We start from the raw sequence: 22,793 nt of genomic DNA on the forward strand, positions 1-22,793 counted from the left end.
CGAACAGGTTGATTCTGAAATGAGCTCGGAAGCATGATTGAAAAAACGAGGAGAAAAAGAAACGAGGTTCGTCGACCTTCGAGCAGGTTTGAAATTGAAGTGTATAATACACGGTTTTTCGGGATTAGGTCCCGGATAAAATTCTCAAAATCACATAGAAAGTTCCTCGGGTCGGATAAATCGGCCACGCAAAGTTTGAGCACCAACGGAAGACATTTGGGGGTGCGGTGTACCTGAAAACCGGATTCGCGAACTCGGATTATAGTGAAAAATGTGTTAAAGCTCGTTATTTGAGGCTTTGAAATCGAGCAGGTTGATTCACTGAAATGAGCTTGGACGCGTGATTGAAAAATGAGAGAAAAAGAAACGAGTTAAGTTTACCTTACGAGCGGCTAAAATTGAAGTATATAATACACTGCTGTTTTTGGGATTAGGGGTTCGAATAAAATTCTCCGGAAATCACATAGAAAGTTTCTCGGGTCGGATAAAGCGGCCACGCAAAGTTTGAGCACCAACGGAAGACATTTGGGGGTGCTTGGTGAGCCACAAAACCGGCATTCTTGAAACTCGGATTATCGTGAAAAATGTGTTAAAGCTCGTTATTTGAGACTGAAATCGAACAGGTTGATTCCTAAAATGAGCTCGGGCGTGATTGAAAAACGAGGAGAAAAAAGAAACAGTTCGTGCGACCTTCCGAGCAGTGAAATTGAAGTGTATAATACACGGTTTTTCGGGATTCCGGGTCCCTGAATAAAATTCTCCGGAAATCACATAGAAAGTTCCTCAGTCGGATAAATCAGCCACGCAAAGTTTGAGCACCAACGGAAGACATTTGGGGTGCTTGGGTGTGCCTGAAAACCGGATTCGCGAAACTCGGATTATCGTGAAAAATGTGTTAAAGCTCGTTATTTGAGGCTGAAATCCAACAGGTTGATTCCTGAAATGAGCTCGGACGCGTGATTGAAAAACAGGAGAAAAAGAAACGGTTCGTGCGACCTTCCGAACAGTGAAAAAGAAGTGTATAATACACGGTATTTCGGGATTAGGGGTCCCGGAATAAAATTCTCCGGAAATCACATAGAAAGTTCCTCGGGTCAGATAAAAAGGCCACGCAAAGTTTGAGCACCAACGGAAGACATTTGGGGGTGCCGGTGTGACACAAACCAGCATTCGCCGAAACTCGGAATATCGTGAAAAATGTGTTAAAGCTCGTTATTTGAGGCTGAAATCGAACTAGTTGATTTCCGAAATTGAACAGGTTGATTCCTGAAATGAGCTCGGACGCGTGATTGAAAAACAGGGAGAAAAAAAAAACGGTTCTGTACGACCTTTCAAACGGCTGAAATTGAAGTGTATAATACACGGTTTTTCGGGATTCCGGGGTACCGGAATAAAATTCTCCGTAAATCACATAGAAAGTTCCTCGGGTCAGATAAAGCGGCCACGCAAAGTTTGAGCACCAACGGAAGACATTTAGGGTGCCGGTGTGCCTGACAAAACCAAAGATTCGCCGAAACTCGGATTATAGTGAAAAATGTGTTAAAGCTCATTATTTGAGGCTGAAATCGAACAGGTTGATTCCTGAAATCGAACAGGTTGATTCCTGAAATGAGCTTGGACACGTGATTTAAAAACGGGGAGAAAAGAAACAGGTTCCTGAGTCGACCTTCCGAACGGCTAAAATTGAAGTGTATAATACATAGTTTATCGGGATTTGGGGTCCCGGAATAAAATTCTCGAAAATCACATAGAAAGTTCCTCGGGTCAGATAAAGCGGCCACGCAAAGTTTGAGCACCAACGGAAGACATTTGGGGGTGCCGGTGTGCCACAAACCAAAGATTCGCCAAAACTCGGATTATCGTGAAAAATGTGTTAAAGCTCGTTATTTGAGTTTGAAATCGAACAGGTTGATTCCTGAAATCGAACAGGTTGATTCCTGAAATGAGCTTGGACACGTGATTTAAAAACAGGGAGAAAAAGAAACGGTTCGATCGATCTTAGAGCAGGCCGAAATTGAAGTGTATAATACACGGTTTTTCGGGATTCAGGGGTCCCGTATAAAATTCTCCGGAAATTACGTAGAAAGGTCCTCGGGTCAGATAAAGCGGCCACGCAAAGTTTGAGCACCAACGGAAGCCATTTGGGGGTAACGAGTGTGACAAACCAAAGATTCGCCAAAACTCGGATTATCGTGAAAAATGTGTTAAAGCTCGTTATTTGAGGCTGAAATCGAACGAGGTTGATTTCCGAAATTGAACAGTTGATTCTGAAATGAGCTCGGATGCGTGATTGAAAAACGGGGAGAAAAAAAAGTTAAATACGACCTTTCAAACGGTGAAATTGAAGTGTATAATACGGTTTTTCGGGATTAACCGGAATAAAATTCTCCGTAAATCACATAGAAAGTTTCTCGGGTCAGATAAAGCGGCCACGCAAAGTTTGAGCACCAACGGAAGACATTTAGGGGTGCCGGTGTGCCAAAACCAAAGAAGATTCGCGAAACTCGGATTATAGTGAAAAATGTGTTAAAGCTCATTATTTGAGGTTTGAAATCGAACAGTTGATTCTGAAATCGAACAGTTGATTCTGAAATGAGCTTGTGTAACACCAAATTTTCCACTTTGACATTAATAATTTAATTAACTTAGTTCTATTGTCTTATTTATATTTTTAATTATTTAATTTAATTAATTACATTATTAAACATGATTTTTATAAATATTATATTTTTAAAGCTTAAGTTATACAAAATAAATATTTTGGTCGGATAATAATGATAATAATAATAATATTTCCGTCTTGAGTTGTAGTGGGCTTGAGACGTAATTTACATTACATCGACTCAATCTTGCATGTTGGGCCTAGTATGACTAATGGGCTCACATACTACTCTTTCCTCCTCATAAATATCATGAAGGAAACCCTAGAACACACCTCCCTCCTCAATTTTTCAGCATTCATCTTCAACAACCACCACCATTTTTATACATTTCTCTTACAAATCTTCAAAACTCCATAACTTGCTCAATTCTTGTCCAAATCAAGTGATTTTCGCGCCTATCTCTCCCTCTAATCGCCCTCCATCTTTCTAGGTAAGAAAGAGTCCGACTTTCCTCCTTATAAAGAGCTGTCGAACCATTTTACACTTGGTAACCTTTTTCTAGTTTCGATTCTTAGTCTTATTTTGTGTTTTCTTATGTTTAGGAGAAAGTTTAGTTGACCCGGAAGTGGATTATTGAAAGGTAGACGATTCTATTGTGGATTAAAGAGCTAAAAGGTAACGGTGATGGGTTACTCGACATTATGTCAATTTAATGTGTTTATATGTTGTGGCTTATTCTTGTGTTTGTTAAAGTATGAATCTTTACATGTTTCACATGTTCATTGTTGGATAAATTGGTTTGTGAAACCGTCTTATGGTTGTTTGAGGAATTCTAGTCTTTTGTCACATGTTTGTTCAATTGGATTAAATGGGTTGTTTACATATGTTAATTAGAGAAAAATCCGTCTTAATCATGCTTAGTTGACATGTTTAATTGTGTCATGAGATTATTTATTGGATTAATATTGTAAATGATGAAGTTGGTAGTATGGTTGTTTTGAAATATGTCTTAAATGGTGAATTAGTATGTGGGTATGTTGAGATCTAAGCTTTTGAGTGAAAAAGATGGAATCTTTATGTTGAGTTTACCTTATTAAGTCTTATTCATGAACATGGAGTAATTTATGAATGTTGTATGTTGTGGATTCTTGTTTTTAATTGTATAATTGTTACTTGGAGGTTGATTATGTGTCCAACAATGATGTTGAAGCAACTTTGGGTAAAATTGGTGGTGTGTTTGTTGAATTCCTTCATTATAATGGTGTTATTTAAATTCTGGTGCAAATGAGCGAGCTCATCCTTGTGAAATTTACGGAAAGTGACATTTTAAATCTTTGTAAAGTTTGAGCTTGACTCATTATGGACAACATTCATTTTAAGGTTGTTTTCTTATCAAGTGACCATCTACTTGGTTAAGTTAAGTGTTTTTATACGTTATGTTGCACGATTTACTTCATATGCTTCTTACTCTTTGTTCCAATGCTCATAAATGGCGCGGGTTTGGTCCCCACCCTACTGAGTTCTCTTATGGTTTCTCTTCACTTATAACTTCTATTAATCATTTATTTAATTACGCATCCTTCTTATGATTGGTAAATGGTCAATTTAGGATTTGTTTATGTTATGATAATGCGAATTATTGTTGTTACTCGTATTTGTGACCGGAGTGTGACGATTTACATTGTGTGACTACTCGACATTCCTTATTTGTTTGCCCTCGGACATTGGGTCACGATTAGGTGCCATTGTTTCCGAGTTGGGCTATCTTCCTTCCGCCTCTTGAACTTTGGGGTGCGGCTAGGTACCATTGTTCCGATTTGGGGTTAATCGACCTTGGGGCACGGCTAGGTGTCATGGATCGAGTCTTGGATACGATTTGGGATTGTATGTCGAATCGGGTGTCGTCCATCCCGAGAGTCTGGCCAGATTTAGACTAGGACCGTATTATGATCGTCGTCATACCAGGAGGTTGGAGTCTAGGGGTTTGTCTTGTTTTGAGTCAATCCTTTGTAAATGTCTTACTTATTACGGTCATTGGCGTGTTCTTATATACGAGAGTGCACGTCTTCTATGATTGTTTGTGAGAGTCTTGGTCCTATCGGATACTAGTGGTGAGATGCAAGCCCCTAGTTGCGATATGATCGCCGGGATCGATGTTCCCATCCGTTCTTATGGTGAGATGCAAGCCATAAGTATGAATGTGAAATTAGTAGCCACGTCCCGTGCTATGGTTGTTAAGAGGTTTTCAAGTAATGGCTATTGGTTTCTATCCATGTATTTTCTATTCAATTGATCCGTTGTTTACCTTCTTCATATGATTCGATGCCTAATCTCATATCCATGTTTTGGTTACCTTGAATGCATGTTTAATATAATGTACCATGCCTATCTCATTAAGAATGCAATGTGCCTATCTCATTACGATTATCGTTTATATTCCCTTGTTCATATTATCCAAGTATGATGCATGATCAATATGTTTAATTAAGTTCTTGCTTATGTGCATTTTGACATATTGTGGTTTGGGAGAACCACTGAGTTACTCCCCACTTGACCGTAAGCGTTCATGTTTACATGAATGACAGGTTTGTGATGCAGATTATGGGGAAGACGTGTGAGCTAGCGAGAACGTTGAACCTTGGACCTTAGTTATAGTTTGCTTAGACTCACCTATCGTTAGACTTGTGTTTATTCGTGGGATATCTTTTCCCCAACGCACTTCGTTTTTAATTGTAAAACTTATTCATTTTACTTTTCATTTTCGTTTGATCACTTATGGTGAATTTCACACTTTAAACTTTAAAGGTTTTAAAAATCCCTTATTTTCCGCTTAGATTTAATAGTTATTTTGATGCCTCATCGAGGGGTGTCACGATTGGTATCGAGCATATGTTGCTCCCGACGCACACACGTGTACCCCGAATTTAAATTGAACTTGACCTCAAATACTAAATGAGAGATGGGTAGAATTAAGGACCTAAGTTGGTAGTCTCTTTGTGCATGCTATTTGTTAGGTGCTAACATGGTTGACTCTTTTGGTGTCTTGCGAAGATGGTACGACCAACCAAGGTGGAGAATACTATCATGGAAGCTCTTACTCTAATTCTTCGGAATCAACGAAATGCTAATGCTCAAGTTAATCATCGCTCTAACCGCCGTGGCAAGAGGCCATTTGTGCCCTCATCCTCGTCGTCTTCTAGCAAGGAGAGGTTGGCGCCGAGAGTCCAAGGACAAAGAGTACCAGACCATGGAGGACAAGAGCCAATAGTGCAAGAGCCAAAAGGACAAGTCCCTACATCTACTAATAGGCTTAAGGAGAACCGCAAGTGCTTCAAGTGTGGGCAAGCTTATCACCCCGGGATTGGATGCTATGATATGCCCTTGAAATGTTACCATTGCAAGAAGCCCGGACATCTCTTCAAGAATTGCCCCGAGAAGAAGACTACCCCTCCTCCTCTCCCTCATGCTCCGGAAGCCGAGCCAAGAAGAGTCATTCTTGTCGAGAATCAAGTCGGAACCGCCGTTCCTCCCGACACCGTTATGGGTGTGTTTTCTATCCTTGATCCACCTTTCCTTACTTTTATCCCGCGATGCTCATCCTCCCTTTCTAAACTCCCTTTTGCTTTACCTTGGAAGCTAGTTTGGTACCCACCCGACCTATCCTTCGTTTTTGTTTCTTCTTCCATCACATCTTGCTTGTGGATTTCTTTCTCTTGAAGGGTGTCTTTACCGTCTTGAAGATACCTCCCTCTCTTTGAATGCCTTGTCATATTCCCTTGTCTTTGTGCTTCTATACCTTTCGCAACTCTTATCCCATATCTTGGGAGTTGTCTTTGTACCTTTTCTTCTCATAAGACCCCTCATGTACACCTTCATCTTGGCTTTATGGAATGTTAACTTTGGTCGAATAATTTAACTTTTGTGGAGTTTGTTTGTGTTTGACCCTTGACCCTAGTTTTGAGAGGTTGTGACGTTAGAAAGGCTTAGGTAGTGTGATGAGACGTGCTTAGTGATTCTTATACCTAGTCCCTTGATAAAGTGAAAAATGTGTTAAAGCTCGTTATTTGAGGCTGAAATCCAACAGGTTGATTCCTGAAATGAGCTCGGACGCGTGATTGAAAAACAGGAGAAAAAGAAACAGTTCCGTGCGACCTTCCGAACTAGTGAAAAAGAAGTGTATAATACACGGTATTTCGGGATTAAGGGGTCCCGAATAAAATTCTCAAAATCACATAGAAAGTTCCTCGGGTTAGATAAAAAGGCCACGCAAAGTTTGAGCACCAACGGAAGACATTTGGGGTGCGGTGTGCCAGAAACCAACATTCACCGAAACTCGGATTATCGTGAAAAATGTGTTAAAGCTCGTTATTTGAGGTGAAATCGAACAGTGATTCTGAAATGAGCTCGGACGCGTGATTGAAAAACGGGAGAAAAAGAAACGAGTTCCTGCGACCTTCCGAACGGTTTGAAAAAGAAGTGTATAATACACGGTATTTGGGATTCCGGGTCCGGAATAAAATTCTCCTAAATCACATAGAAAGGTCCTCGGTTAAGATAAAGCGGTCACGCAAAGTTTGAGCACCAACGGAAGACATTTGGGGGTGCTTGGTGAGCCACAAACCAAAGATTCTTGAAACTCGGATTATCGTGAAAAATGTGTTAAAGCTAGTTATTTGAGACCGAAATCGAACAGGTTGATTCTGAAATGAGCTCGGAAGCATGATTGAAAAACAGGAGAAAAAGAAACGAGTTCCTAGATTTACCTTCCGAGCAGTGAAATTGAAGTGTATAATACACGGTTTTTCGGGATTCCGGGTCCCGGATAAAATTCTCAAAATCACATAGAAAGTTCCTCGGGTGAGATAAATCGGCCACGCAAAGTTTGAGCACCAACGGAAGACATTTGGGGGTGCTTGGTGTGCCTGAAACCAAAGATTCGCGAAACTCGGATTATCGTGAAAAATGTGTTAAAGCTCGTTATTTGAGGTGAAATCGAACAGGTTGATTCTGAAATGAGCTTGGACGCGTGATTGAAAAAAAAGAGAAAAAGAAACAGGTTCCTAAGTCGACCTTACGAACGGCTAAAATTGAAGTATATAATACACATTTTTTCGGGATTAGGGTTCCGAATAAAATTCTCCGAAAATCACATAGAAAGTTCCTCGGGTCGATAAAGCGGCCACGCAAAGTTTGAGCACCAACGGAAGACATTTGGGGGTGCTTGGTGAGCCACAAACCAAAGATTCTTGAAACTCGGATTATCGTGAAAAATGTGTTAAAGCTCGTTATTTGAACCTGAAATCGAACAGGTTGATTCCTAAAATGAGCTCGGAGCGTGATTGAAAAACAGGAGAAAAAGAAACAGGTTCGATGCGACCTTCCGAACAGTTTGAAATGAAGTGTATAATACACGGTTTTTCAGGATTCCGGGTCCCAGAATAAAATTCTCCGGAAATCACATAGAAAGTTTTTCAGGTCAGATAAATCAGCCACGCAAAGTTTGAGCACCAACGGAAGACATTTGGGGTGCTTGGTGTGCCTGAAAACCAAAGATTCGCAAAACTCGGATTATCGTGAAAAATGTGTTAAAGCTCGTTATTTGAGGCTGAAATCCAACAGGTTGATTCCTGAAATGAGCTCGGACGCGTGATTGAAAAACAGGAGAAAAAGAAACAGTTCCGATGCGACTTTCCGAACAATTTGAAAAAGAAGTGTATAATACACGGTATTTGGGATTAAAGGGGTCCCGGAATAAAATTCTCCGGAAATCACATAGAAAGTTCCTCGGGTCAGATAAAAAGGCCACGCAAAGTTTGAGCACCAACGGAAGCCATTTGGGGGTAACGGTGTGACACAAACCAAAGATTCGCCAAACTCGGAATATCGTGAAAAATGTGTTAAAGCTCGTTATTTGAGGCTGAAATCGAACTAGTTGATTTCCGAAATTGAACAGGTTGATTCTGAAAATGAGCTCGGACGCGTGATTGAAAAACAGGAGAAAAAAAAACAGGTTAAGTACGACCTTTCAAACGGCTGAAATTGAAGTGTATAATACACGGTTTTTCGGGGTACCGGAATAAAATTCTCCGTAAATCACATAGAAAGTTCCTCGGTCGAGATAAAGCGGCCACGCAAAGTTTGAGCACCAACGGAAGACATTTAGGGTGCTGGTGTGCCACAAACCAGCATTCACCGAAACTCGGATTATAGTGAAAAATGTGTTAAAGCTCATTATTTGAGGTTTGAAATCGAGCAGTTGATTCCTGAAATCGAACAGGTTGATTCTGAAATGAGCTTGGACGCGTGATTTAAAAAAAGGAGAAAAAGAAACGAGGTTCGATGATCTTCCGAACGGCTAAAATTGAAGAGTATAATACATGGTTTATCGGGATTTGGGGTCCCGAATAAAATTCTCCGGAAATCACATAGAAAGTTCCTCGGGTCAGATAAAGCGGCCACGCAAAGTTTGAGCACCAACGGAAGACATTTGGGGGTGCCGTGTGCCACAAACCAAAGATTCGCAGAAACTCGGATTATCGTGAAAAATGTGTTAAAGCTCGTTATTTGAGGCTGAAATCCAACAAGTTGATTCCTGAAATGAGCTCGGACGCGTGATTGAAAAACAGGAGAAAAAGAAACAGTTCCGATCGACCTTCCGAACGCCGAAAAGAAGTGTATTACACGGTATTTGGGGATTAGGGTCCGGAATAAAATTCTCCGGAAATCACATAGAAAGTTCCTCGGGTCAGATAAAAAGGCCACGCAAAGTTTTAGCACCAACGGAAGACATTTGGGGTGCGGTGTGCCTGAAACCAAAGATTCGCAAAACTCGGATTATCGTGAAAAATGTGTTAAAGCTCGTTATTTGAGGGTGAAATCCAACAGATGATTCTGAAATGAGCTCGGACGCGTGATTGAAAAACGAGGAGAAAAAGAAACAGGTTCCTGATCGACCGTCCGGACGGTTGAAAAAGAAGTGTATAATACACGGTATTTCGGGATTCCGGGGTCCCGGAATAAAATTCTCCGGAAATCACATAGAAAGTTCCTCGGGTCAGATAAAAAGGCCACTCAAAGTTTGAGCACCAACGGAAGCCACGGGGTAACGGTGTGACACAAACCAGCATTCGCCGAAACTCGGAATATCGTGAAAAATGTGTTAAAGCTCGTTATTTGAAGTTTGAAATCGAACAGTTGATTTCCGAAAGTGAATAGGTTGATTCTGAAATGAGCCCGAACGCGTGATTGAAAAACAGGAGAAAAAAAGATTAAGTACGACCTTTCAAACGGCTGAAATTGAAGTGTATAATACACGGTTTTTCGGGGTACCGGAATAAAATTCTCCGTAAATCACATAGAAAGTTCCTCGGGTCAAATAAAGCGGCCACGCAAAGTTTGAGCACCAACGGAAGACATTTAGGGGTGCCGGTGTGCCACAAACCAAGATTCGCGAAACTCGGATTATCGTGAAAAATGTGTTAAAGCTCATTATTTGAGGCTGAAATCGAACAGGTTGATTCCTGAAATCGAACAGGTTGATTCCTGAAATGAGCTTGGACACGTGATTTAAAAACGGGGAGAAAAAGAAACAGGTTCCGGTACGACCTTCCGAACGGCTAAAATTGAAGTGTATAATACATAGTTTATCGGGATTTGAGTCCGGAATAAAATTCTCCGGAAATCACATAGAAAGTTCCTCGGGTCAGATAAAGCGGCCACGCAAAGTTTGAGCACCAACGGAAGACATTTAGGGGTGCCGGTGTGCCACAAACCAGCATTCGCCGAAACTCGGATTATCGTGAAAAATGTGTTAAAGCTCGTTATTTGAGGCTGAAATCCAACAGGTTGATTCTGAAATGAGCTCGACGCGTGATTGAAAAACAGGAGAAAAAGAAACGAGTTCCTAGATCGACCTTCCGAACGTTTGAAAAAGAAGTGTATAATACACGGTATTTCGGGATTAGGTCCCGAATAAAATTCTCCGGAAATCACATAGAAAGTTCCTCGGGTCAGATAAAAAGGCCACGCAAAGTTTGAGCACCAACGGAAGCCATTTGGGGGTAACGGTGTGACACAAACCAAGATTCAAGAAACTCGGAATATCGTGAAAAATGTGTTAAAGCTCGTTATTTGAGGTGAAATCGATCTAGTTGATTTCGAAATTGAACAGTTGATTCTGAAATGAGCTCGGATGCGTGATTGAAAAACGGGAGAAAAAAAACAGGTTACGTACGACCTTTCAAACGGTACGAAATTGAAGTGTATAATACACGGTTTTTCGGGATTAAATGCACCGGAATAAAATTCTCCGGAAATCACATAGAAAGTTCCTCGGGTCGGATAAAGCGGCCACGCAAAGTTTGAGCACCAACGGAAGACATTTAGGGGTGCCGGTGTGCCTGAACCAAAGATTCGCAAAAACTCGGATTATAGTGAAAAATGTGTTAAAGCTCATTATTTGAGGCTTTGAAATCGAACAGTTGATTCACGAAATCGAACAGGTTGATTCTGAAATGAGCTTGGACGCGTGATTTAAAAACAGGAGAAAAAGAAATAGGTTCCGTGCGATCTTAGAACGGCTAAAATTGAAGTGTATAATACATGGTTTATCGGGATTTGGGGTCCCTGGAATAAAATTCTCCGGAAATCACATAGAAAGTTCCTCGGGTCGGATAAAGCGGCCACGCAAAGTTTGAGCACCAACGGAAGACATTTGGGGGTGCCGGTGTGCCTGAAAACCAAAGATTCGCAAAACTCGGATTATCGTGAAAAATGTGTTAAAGCTCGTTATTTGAGGTGAAATCGAACAAGTTGATTTCTGAAATGAGCTCGGACGCGTGATTGAAAAACGAGGAGAAAAAGAAAGCGAGGTTCCTGATGCGACCTTCCGAACGGCTGAAAAAAAGTGTATTACGGTATTTCGGGATTCCGGGTCCCTAATAAAATTATCCGGAAATCACATAGAAAGTTCCTCGGTCGAGATAAAAGGCCACGCAAAGTTTGAGCACCAACGGAAGACATTTGGGGGTGCGGTGTGCCTAAACCAAAGATTCGTTATTTGAAACTCGGATTATCGTGAAAAATGTGTTAAAGCTCGTTATTTGAGGCTGAAATCGAACAGGTTGATTCTGAAATGAGCTCGGACGCGTGATTGAAAAACAGGAGAAAAAGAAACGAGTTCGATGCGACCTTCCGAACGGTGAAAAAGAAGTGTATAATACACGGTATTTGGGATTAAAGTCCCTAATAAAATTCTCCGGAAATCACATAGAAAGTTCCTTGGGTCGGATAAAAGGCCACGCAAAGTTTGAGCACCAACGGAAGCCATTTGGGGGTAACGGTGTGACACAAACCAAAGATTCGCCAAACTCGGAATATCGTGAAAAATGTGTTAAAGCTCGTTATTTGAGGCTGAAATCGAACTAGTTGATTTCGAAATTGAACAGTTGATTCACTGAAATGAGCTCGGACGCGTGATTGAAAAACAGGGAGAAAAAAAAACAGGTTACAGTACGACCTTTTGAAACGGTGAAATTGAAGTGTATAATACACGGTTTTTCGGGATTCAAGTACCGGAATAAAATTCTCCGGAAATCACATAGAAAGTTCCTCGGTCAGATAAAGCGGCCACGCAAAGTTTGAGCACCAACGGAAGAAATTTAGGGGTGCGGTGTGCCACAAACCAAAGTTCATTCAAAAACTCGGATTATAGTGAAAAATGTGTTAAAGCTCATTATTTGAGGCTGAAATCGAACAGGTTGATTCCTGAAATCGAACAGGTTGATTCCTGAAATGAGCTTGGACGCGTGATTTAAAAACAGGGAGAAAAAGAAACAGGTTCCGATGACGATCTTAACGGCTAAAATTGAAGTGTATAATACATGGTTTATCGGGATTTGGGGTCCCTAATAAAATTCTCCGGAAATCACATAGAAAGTTCCTCGGGTCGGATAAAGCGGCCACGCAAAGTTTGAGCACCAACGGAAGACATTTGGGGGTGCCGGTGTGCCACAAACCAAAGTTCGCAAAACTCGGATTATCGTGAAAAATGTGTTAAAGCTCGTTATTTGAGGCTGAAATCCAACAAGTTGATTCCTGAAATGAGCTCGGACGCGTGATTGAAAAACAGGAGAAAAAGAAACGAGTTCGATGACGACCTTCCGAGCGGTGAAAAAGAAGTGTATTACACGGTATTTCGGGATTCCGGGGTCCCGGAATAAAATTCTCCGGAAATCACATAGAAAGTTCCTCGGGTCAGATAAAAAGGCCACGCAAAGTTTGAGCACCAACGGAAGACATTTGGGGGTGCCAGTGTGTAGACCTGGCAAAAGCAACCCGACCCGATTGACCCGACCGAAAAAGTCGACCGAGACCCGAAGTGACCCGAACTACATCACCCGAATGTGACCCGAAAACCCGAATTGACCCGACCCGACCCGAACATGACCCGAGCTTTCTTGACCCGTACTGGCCCGACCCGAAAATGACCCGATCCGAAACCACTAAACCCGAAAATGACCCGACAAAATATAACTCTAATTAAACTAAAAAGACTTGAAATGACTATTTCTCTATTATTCATTGACCCGAAAATGACCCGACCCAAAACAACCCGACCAACTTGACAAAAAGCAGACCGACAACAAACCCGAAATAGACCCGAAACCCGAAAAGACCCGTCCCGGCCCGAATTAACCCGAACTCAACGAGAGACCCGAATTGACCCGACCCGAATTGGCCCGACCCGAACCCGACCCGTTGACCCGTTTTGCCAGGTCTACCAGTGTGCCACAAACCAGCATTCGCCGAAACTCGGATTATCGTGAAAAATGTGTTAAAGCTCGTTATTTGAGGCTGAAATCCAACAGGTTGATTCCTGAAATGAGCTCGGACGCGTGATTGAAAAACAGGAGAAAAAGAAACAGGTTAATTCGACCTTCCTGGACGGTGAAAAAAGAAGTGTATAATACACGGTATTTGGGATTCCGGGTCCTGAATAAAATTCTCCGTAAATCACATAGAAAGTTCCTCGTGTCGAGATAAAAGGCCACGCAAAGTTTGAGCACCAACGGAAGCCATTTGGGGGTAACGGTGTGACACAAACCAAAGATTCGCAAAACTCGAATATCGTGAAAAATGTGTTAAAGCTCGTTATTTGAAGTCGAAATCGAACAGGTTGATTTCGAAATTGAATAGGTTGATTCTGAAATGAGCCCGAACGCGTGATTGAAAAACAGGAGAAAAAAAAACAGTTCTCAAAATACGACCTTTCAAACGGTGAAATTGAAGTGTATAATACACGGTTTTTGGATTCCGGTACCGGAATAAAATTCTCCGTAAATCACATACAAAGTTCCTCGGGTCAAATAAAGCGGCCACGCAAAGTTTGAGCACCAACGGAAGACATTTAGGGTGCCGGTGTGCCACAAACCAAAGATTCGCGAAACTCGGATTATCGTGAAAAATGTGTTAAAGCTCATTATTTGAGGCTCAAATCGAACAGGTTGATTCATGAAATCGAACAGGTTGATTCCTGAAATGAGCTTGGACACGTGATTTAAAAACAGGGAGAAAAAACGAGGTTAAGTACGACCTTCCGAACGGCTAAAATTGAAGTGTATAATACATAGTTTATCGGGATTTGGGGTCCCTAATAAAATTCTCCGGAAATCACATAGAAAGTTCCTCGGGTCAGATAAAGCGGCCACGCAAAGTTTGAGCACCAACGGAAGACATTTGGGGGTGCCGTGTGCCACAAACCAAAGATTCGCGAAACTCGGATTATCGTGAAAAATGTGTTAAAGCTCGTTATTTGAGGTGAAATCCAACAGTTGATTCCTAAAATGAGCTCTGACGCGTGATTGAAAAACGGGGAGAAAAAGAAACAGGTTCCGAATGCGACCTTCCGAACTACGGAAAAAGAAGTGTATAATACACGGTATTTGGGATTCCGGGGTCCCGAATAAAATTCTCCGGAAATCACATAGAAAGTTCCTCGGGTCGAGATAAAAGGCCACGCAAAGTTTCAGCACCAACTCGAAGACATTTGGGGGTGCTTGGTGTGCAAACCAAAGATTCGCCGAAACTCGGATTATCGTGAAAAATGTGTTAAAGCTCGTTATTTGAGGTGAAATCCAAAGGGTTGATTCTGAAATGAGCTCGGACGCGTGATTGAAAAACAAGGAGAAAAAGAAACAGTTCCTATGCGACCTTCCGAACGCAAAAAAGAAGTGTATAATACACGGTATTTCGGGATTCCGGGTCCTGGAATAAAATTCTCCGGAAATCACATAGAAAGTTCCTCGGGTCGAGATAAAAGGCCACGCAAAGTTTGAGCACCAACGGAAGACATTTGGGGTGCCGGTGTGCCCAAACCGAAGTTCGCCGAAACTCGGATTATCGTGAAAAATGTGTTAAAGCTCGTTATTTGAGGTCAAATCGAAACAGTGATTCTGAAATGAGCTCGGACGCGTGATTGAAAAACAGGAGAAAAAGAAACAGGTTCCGACGACCTTCGAGCAACGGCCGAAAAAGAAGTGTATAATACACGGTATTTCGGGATTAGGGTCCCTAATAAAATTCTCCGGAAATCACATAGAAAGGTCCTCGGTTCAGATAAAGCGGTCACGCAAAGTTTGAGCACCAACGGAAGACATTTGGCGGTGCTTGGTGAGCCACAAACCAGCATTCTTCGAAACTCGGATTATCGTGAAAAATGTGTTAAAGCTCGTTATTTGAGACTGAAATCGAACAGGTTGATTTCTGAAATGAGCTCGGAAGCGTGATTGAAAAACAGGGAGAAAAAGAAACAGGGTCCGGTACGACCTTCCGAACGGCTGAAATTGAAGTGTATAATACACGGTATTTCGGGATTCCGAGGTCCCGGAATAAAATTCTCCGGAAATCACATAGAAAGTTCCTCGGGTGAGATAAAAAGGCCACGCAAAGTTTGAGCACCAACGGAAGACATTTGGGGTGCTTGTGTGCCAAAACCAAAGATTCGCAAAACTCGGATTATCGTGAAAAATGTGTTAAAACTCGTTATTTGAGGCTGAAATCGAACAGGTTGATTCCTGAAATGAGCTTGGACGCGTGATTGAAAAACAGAGAGAAAAAGAAACAGTTTCGATGCGACCTTCCGAACGGCTAAAATTGAAGTATATAATACACTGCTTTTTTGAGGATTAGGTTCCGAATAAAATTCTCCGAAATCACATAGGAAGTTTCTCGGGTCGAGATAAAGCGGCCACGCAAAGTTTGAGCACCAACGGAAGACATTTGGGGTGCTTGGTGTACCTGAACCAAGATTCGCCGAAACTCGGATTATCGTGAAAAATGTGTTAAAGCTCGTTATTTGAGGTGAAATCGAACAGGTTAATTTCTGAAATGAGCTCGGACGCGTGATTGAAAAAAGGGAGAAAAAGAAACAGTTTCGATGACGACCTTCCGAGCGGTGAAATTAAAGTGTATAATACACGGTTTTAGTGATTCCGGTCCCTGAATAAAATTTTTCGGAAAATCTCATAGAAAGTTCCTCGGGTCAGATAAAGGGGCCACGTAACGTTTGAGCACCAACGGAAGAAATTTGTGGGTGCCGGTGCGCCACAAACCGGCAAAGATTCGAAACTCGGATTATCGTGAAAAATGTGTTAAAACTCGTTATTTGAGGCCGAAATCGAACAGGTTGATTCCTCAAATCGAACAAGTTGATTCTGAAATGAGCTCGACGCGTGATTGAAAAACAGGAGAAAAAGAAACATGTTCCGATCGACCTTCCGAAGTGCCAAAATTGAAGTGTATAATACACGGTTTTTCGGGATTCCGAGGTCCCGGAATAAAATTCTCCGGAAATCACATAGAAAGTTCCTCGGGTCGGATAAAGCGGCCACGCAAAGTTTGAGCACCAACGAAAGACATTTGGGGGTGCGGTGTGCCTAAAACCAAAGATTCGCCAAAACTCGGATTATCGTGAAAAATGTGTTAAAGCTCGTTATTTGAGGTGAAATCCAACGGTTGATTCTGAAATGAGCTCGGACGCGTGATTGAAAAACGAGGAGAAAAAGAAACAGTTCCTGTGACGACCTTTCGAACGGTGAAAAAGAAGAGTATAATACACGGTTTTTCGGGATTCCGGGTCCGGAACAAAATTCTCCGGAAATCACATAGAAAGTCCTCGGGTCAGATAAAAAGGCCACGCAAAGTTTGAGCACCGACGGAAGACATTTGGGGGTGCCGGTGTGCCACAAACCAAGATTCGCCGAAACTCGGATTATAGTGAAAAATGTGTTAAAGCTCGTTATTTGAGGTCAAATCGAACAGTTGATTCTGAAATGAGCTTAGACGCGTGATTGAAAAACGAGAGAAAAAGAAACGAGTTCCTGCGACCTTCCGAACGGCTAAAATTGAAGTATATAATACCTTGTTTTTCGGGATTAGGGGTTCCTAATAAAATTCTCCTGAAATCACATAGAAAGTTCCTCGGGTCGGATAAAGCGGCCACGCAAAGTTTGAGCACCAACGGAAGACATTTGGGGGTGCCGGTGTGCCACAAACCAGCATTCACCGAAACTCGGATTATCGTGAAAAATGTGTTAAAACTCGTTATTTGAGGCTGAAATCGAACAGGTTGATTCCTGAAACGAGCTCGGACGCGTGATTGAAAAAAGGGGAGAAAAAGAAACAGTTTAATCGACCTTCCGAACGGCAGAAATTAAAGTGTATAATACACGGTTTTTCGTGATTAAGAGGTCCCTAATAAAATTTTTCGGAAAATCTCATAGAAAGTTCCTCGGGTCAGATAAAGGGGCCACGTAACGTTTGAGCACCAACGGAAGAAATTTGTGGGTGCCGGTGCGCCACAAACCAGCATTCGCCGAAACTCGGATTATCGTGAAAAATGTGTTAAAGCTCGTTATTTGAGGCTGAAATCGAACAGGTTGATTCCTCAAATCGAACAAGTTGATTCCTGAAATGAGCTCGGACGCGTGATTGAAAAACAGGAGAAAAAAAACATGTTCCTATGCGACCTTCCGAACGGCTGAAATTGAAATGTATAATACACGGTTTTTCGGGATTTGGAGTCCCTAATAAAATTCTCCGGAAATCACATAGAAAGTTCCTCGGGTCAGATAAAGCGGCCACGCAAAGTTTGAGCACCAACGAAAGACATTTGGGGTGCCGGTGTGTCACAAACCAAAGATTCGCCAAAACTCGGATTATCGTGAAAAATGTGTTAAAGCTCGTTATTTGAGGCTGAAATCCAACGAGTTGATTCTGAAATGAGCTCGGACGCGTGATTGAAAAACAGGAGAAAAAGAAACAGTTCCGTCGACCTTCCGAACGGCTGAAAAAGAAGTGTATAATACACGGTATTTGGGATTCCGGGTCCCTAATAAAATTCTCCGGAAATCACATAGAAAGTCCTCGGGTCGATAAAAGGCCACGCAAAGTTTGAGCACCAACGGAAGACATTTGGGGTGCTTGGTGTGCCTGAAAACCAAAGATTCGCCGAAACTCGGATTATAGTGAAAAATGTGTTAAAGCTCGTTATTTGAGGCTGAAATCGAACAGGTTGATTCCTGAAATGAGCTTAGACGCGTGATTGAAAAACAGAGAGAAAAAGAAACAGTTCCTCGATTTACCTTCCGAACGGCTAAAATTGAAGTATATAATACATGTTTTTCGGGATTAGGGTTCCGAATAAAATTCTCCGGAAATCACATAGAAAGTTCCTCGGGTCGAGATAAAGCGGCCACGCAAAGTTTGAGCACCAACGGAAGACATTTGGGGGTGCCGGTGTGCCTGACAAACCAAAGATTCGTTACCAAAACTCGAATTATCGTGAAAAATGTGTTAAAGCTCGTTATTTGAGGTGAAATCGAACAGGTTGATTCTGAAACGAGCTCGGACGCGTGATTGAAAAAGGGGAGAAAAAGAAACAGGTTCCGATTTACCTTCCGAACGGCTGAAATTAAAGTGTATAATACACGGTTTTTCGTGATTCCGGGTCCGGAATAAAATTTTTCGGAAAATCTCATAGAAAGTTCCTTGGGTCAGATAAAGGGGCCACGTAACGTTTGAGCACCAACGGAAGAAATTTGTGGGTGCCGGTGCGCCACAAACCGGATTCGCAAAAACTCGGATTATCGTTAAAAATGTGTTAAAGCTCGTTATTTGAGGCTGAAATCGAACAGTTGATTCCTGAAATCGAACAGGTTGATTCCTGAAATGAGCTCGACGCGTGATTGAAAAACAGGAGAAAAAGAAACATGTTCGTCGACCTTCCGAACTAGTGAAATTGAAGTGTATAATACACGGTTTTTCGGGATTCCGGTCCCTGAATAAAATTCCCGAAATCACATTGAAAGTTCCTCGGGTTCGATAAAGCGGCCACGCAAAGTTTGAGCACCAACGAAAGACATTTCGGGTGCGGTGTGCCTACAAACCAAAGATTCGCCAAAACTCGGATTATCGTGAAAAATGTGTTAAAGCTCGTTATTTGAGGCTGAAATCCAACGAGTTGATTCTGAAATGAGCTCGGACGCGTGATTGAAAAACAGGAGAAAAAGAAACAGTTCGGTAGGACCTTCCGAACTACGAGAAAGAAGTGTATAATACACGATATTTCGGGATTCTGGGTCGCGAATAAAATTCTCCGAAATCACATAGAAAGTCCTCGGGTCGGATAAAAGGCCACGCAAAGTTTGAGCACCAACGGAAGACATTTGGGGTGCCGTGTGCCTGAAACCAACATTCGCCAAACTCGGATTATCGTGAAAAATGTGTTAAAGCTCGTTATTTGAGGCTGAAATCGAACAGGTTGATTCTGAAATGAGCTCGGACGCGTGATTGAAAAACAGGAGAAAAAGAAACAGTTCCGACCTTCCGAACGGCTAAAAAAGAAGTGTATAATACACGGTATTTCGGGATTCCGGGGTCCCGGAATAAAATTCTCCGGAAATCACATAGAAAGGTCCTCGGTTCAGATAAAGCGGTCACGCAAAGTTTGAGCACCAACGGAAGACATTTGGGGGTGCCGGTGTGCCACAAACCAACATTCGCCGAAACTCGGATTATCGTGAAAAATGTGTTAAAGCTCGTTATTTGAGACTGAAATCGAACAGGTTGATTCCTGAAATGAGCTCGGAAGCGTGATTGAAAAACAGGGAGAAAAAGAAACAGTTCCTATGCGACCTTCCGAACGGCTGAAATTGAAGTGTATAATACACGGTTTTTCGGGATTCCGGTCCCGGAACAAAATTCTCCGGAAATCACATAGAAAGTTCCTCGGGTCGGATAAATCGGCCACGCAAAGTTTGAGCACCAACGGAAGACATTTGGGGGTGCCGGTGTGCCAAACCAAAGATTCATAGAAACTCGGATTATAGTGAAAAATGTGTTAAAGCTCGTTATTTGAGGCTGAAATCGAACAGGTTGATTTCTGAAATGAGCTTGGACGCGTGATTGAAAAACAGAGAGAAAAAAAAACAGGTTCCGGTACGACCTTCCGAACGGCTAAAATTGAAGTATATAATACACTGTTTTTCGGGATTAGGGGTTCCTAATAAAATTTTCCGAAATAACATAGAAAGTTTCTCGGGTCGAGATAAAGCGGCCACGCAAAGTTTGAGCACCAACGGAAGACATTTGGGGGTGCCGGTGTGCCACAAACCAACATTCGCCAAACTCGGATTATCGTGAAAAATGTGTTAAAGCTCGTTATTTGAGGTCAAATCGAACAGTTGATTCTGAAACGAGCTCGGACGCGTGATTGAAAAAAGGGGAGAAAAAGAAACAGGTTCCGTTACGACCTTTCGAACGGCTGAAAAAGAAGTGTATAATACACGGTATTTCGGGATTCCGGGTCCCTAATAAAATTCTCCTGAAATCACATAGAAAGTCCTCGGTCGATATAAAAGGCCACGCAAAGTTTGAGCACCAACGGAAGACATTTGGGGGTGCTTGGTGTGCCAAAACCAAGATTCGCCGAAACTCGGATTATCGTGAAAAATGTGTTAAAGCTCGTTATTTGAGGTGAAATCGAACAGTCGATTCTGAAATGAGCTCGGACGCGTGATTGAAAAACAGAGAGAAAAAGAAACAGTTCCGATTTACCTTCCGAACGGCTAAAATTGAAGTATATAATACACTGTTTTGGGATTAGGGGTTCCGAATAAAATTCTCCGAAAATCACATAGAAAGTTCCTCGGGTCGATAAAGCGGCCACGCAAAGTTTGAGCACCAACGGAAGACATTTGGGGTGCTTAGGTGTGCCTGACAAACCAAAGATTCGCCGAAACTCGGATTATCGTGAAAAATGTGTTAAAGCTCGTTATTTGAGGCTGAAATCCAACAAAGTTGATTCCCGAAATGAGCTCGGACGCGTGATTGAAAAACGGGGAGAAAAAGAAACGAGTTTCGATACGACCTTTCGAACGGCTGAAAAAGAAGTGTATAATACATGGTATTTCGGGATTCCGGGTCCCGAATAAAATTCTCCTGGAAATCACATAGAAAGTCCTCGGTTCGAGATAAAAGGCCACGCAAAGTTTGAGCACCAACGGAAGACATTTGGGGGTGCCGGTGTGCCTACAAACCAACATTCGCCGAAACTCGGATTATCGTGAAAAATGTGTTAAAGCTCGTTATTTGAGGCTGAAATCCAACAGGTTGATTCCTGAAATGAGCTCGGACGCGTGATTGAAAAACAGGGAGAAAAAGAAACAGGTTCCGGTACGACCTTCCGAACGGCTGAAAAAGAAGTGTATAATACACGGTATTTCGGGATTCCGGGGTCCCGGAATAAAATTCTCCGGAAATCACAGAGAAAGTTCCTCGGGTCAGATAAAAAGGCCACGCAAAGTTTGAGCACCAACGGAAGACATTTGGGGGTGCCGGTGTGCCACAAACCAGCATTCGCCGAAACTCGGATTATCGTGAAAAATGTGTTAAAGCTCGTTATTTGAGGCTGAAATCGAACAGGCTGATTCCTGAAATGAGCTCGGACGCGTGATTGAAAAACAGGGAGAAAAAGAAACGAGTTCCGTCGACCTTCCGAACGGCTAAAAAAGAAGTGTATAATACACGGTATTTCGGGATTCCGGGGTCCCGAATAAAATTCTCCGAAATCACATAGAAAAGTCCTCGGTTCGAGATAAAGCGGTCACGCAAAGTTTGAGCACCAACGGAAGACATTTGGGGTGCTTAGGTGAGCCTGAACCAAAGATTTTTCAAACTCGGATTATCGTGAAAAATGTGTTAAAGCTCGTTATTTGAGACTGAAATCGAACAGGTTGATTCTGAAATGAGCTCGGAAGCGTGATTGAAAAACAGGAGAAAAAGAAACGAGTTCCGTCGACCTTCCGAACGTTTGAAATTGAAGTGTATAATACACGGTTTTTCGGGATTCCGGGGTCCCGGAATAAAATTCTCCGGAAATCACATAGAAAGTTCCTCGGGTCAGATAAATCGGCCACGCAAAGTTTGAGCACCAACGGAAGACATTTGGGGGTGCCGGTGTGCCTGAAAACCAAAGATTCGCCGAAACTCGGATTATAGTGAAAAATGTGTTAAAGCTCGTTATTTGAGGCTGAAATCGAACAGGTTGATTCCTGAAATGAGCTTGGACGCGTGATTGAAAAATAGAGAGAAAAAGAAAGAGGTTCCGTTTACCTTCCGAACGGCTAAAATTGAAGTATATAATACACTTTTTTTTCGGGATTAGGGGTTCCGAATAAAATTCTCCGGAAATAACATAGAAAGTTTCTCGGGTCGAGATAAAGCGGCCACGCAAAGTTTGAGCACCAACGGAAGACATTTGGGGTGCTTGGTGTGCCAAAACCAAAGATTCGCCGAAACTCGGATTATCGTGAAAAATGTGTTAAAGCTCGTTATTTGAGGTGAAATCGAACAAAGTTGATTCTGAAACGAGCTCGGACGCGTGATTGAAAAAAGGGGAGAAAAAGAAACAGTTCCTGCGACCTTTCGAACGGCTGAAAAAGAAGTGTATAATACACGGTATTTCGGGATTCCGGGGTCCCTAATAAAATTCTCCGAAATCACATAGAAAGTCCTCGGGTCGATATAAAAGGCCACGCAAAGTTTGAGCACCAACGGAAGACATTTGGGGGTGCTTGGTGTGCCTGAAACAATTTCGCCGAAACTCGGATTATCGTGAAAAATGTGTTAAAG

The sequence above is a fragment of the Silene latifolia genome, chromosome 11 (genome assembly GCF_048544455.1).
Source record: "Silene latifolia isolate original U9 population chromosome 11, ASM4854445v1, whole genome shotgun sequence".
Classification (NCBI taxonomy): Eukaryota; Viridiplantae; Streptophyta; class Magnoliopsida; order Caryophyllales; family Caryophyllaceae; genus Silene; species Silene latifolia.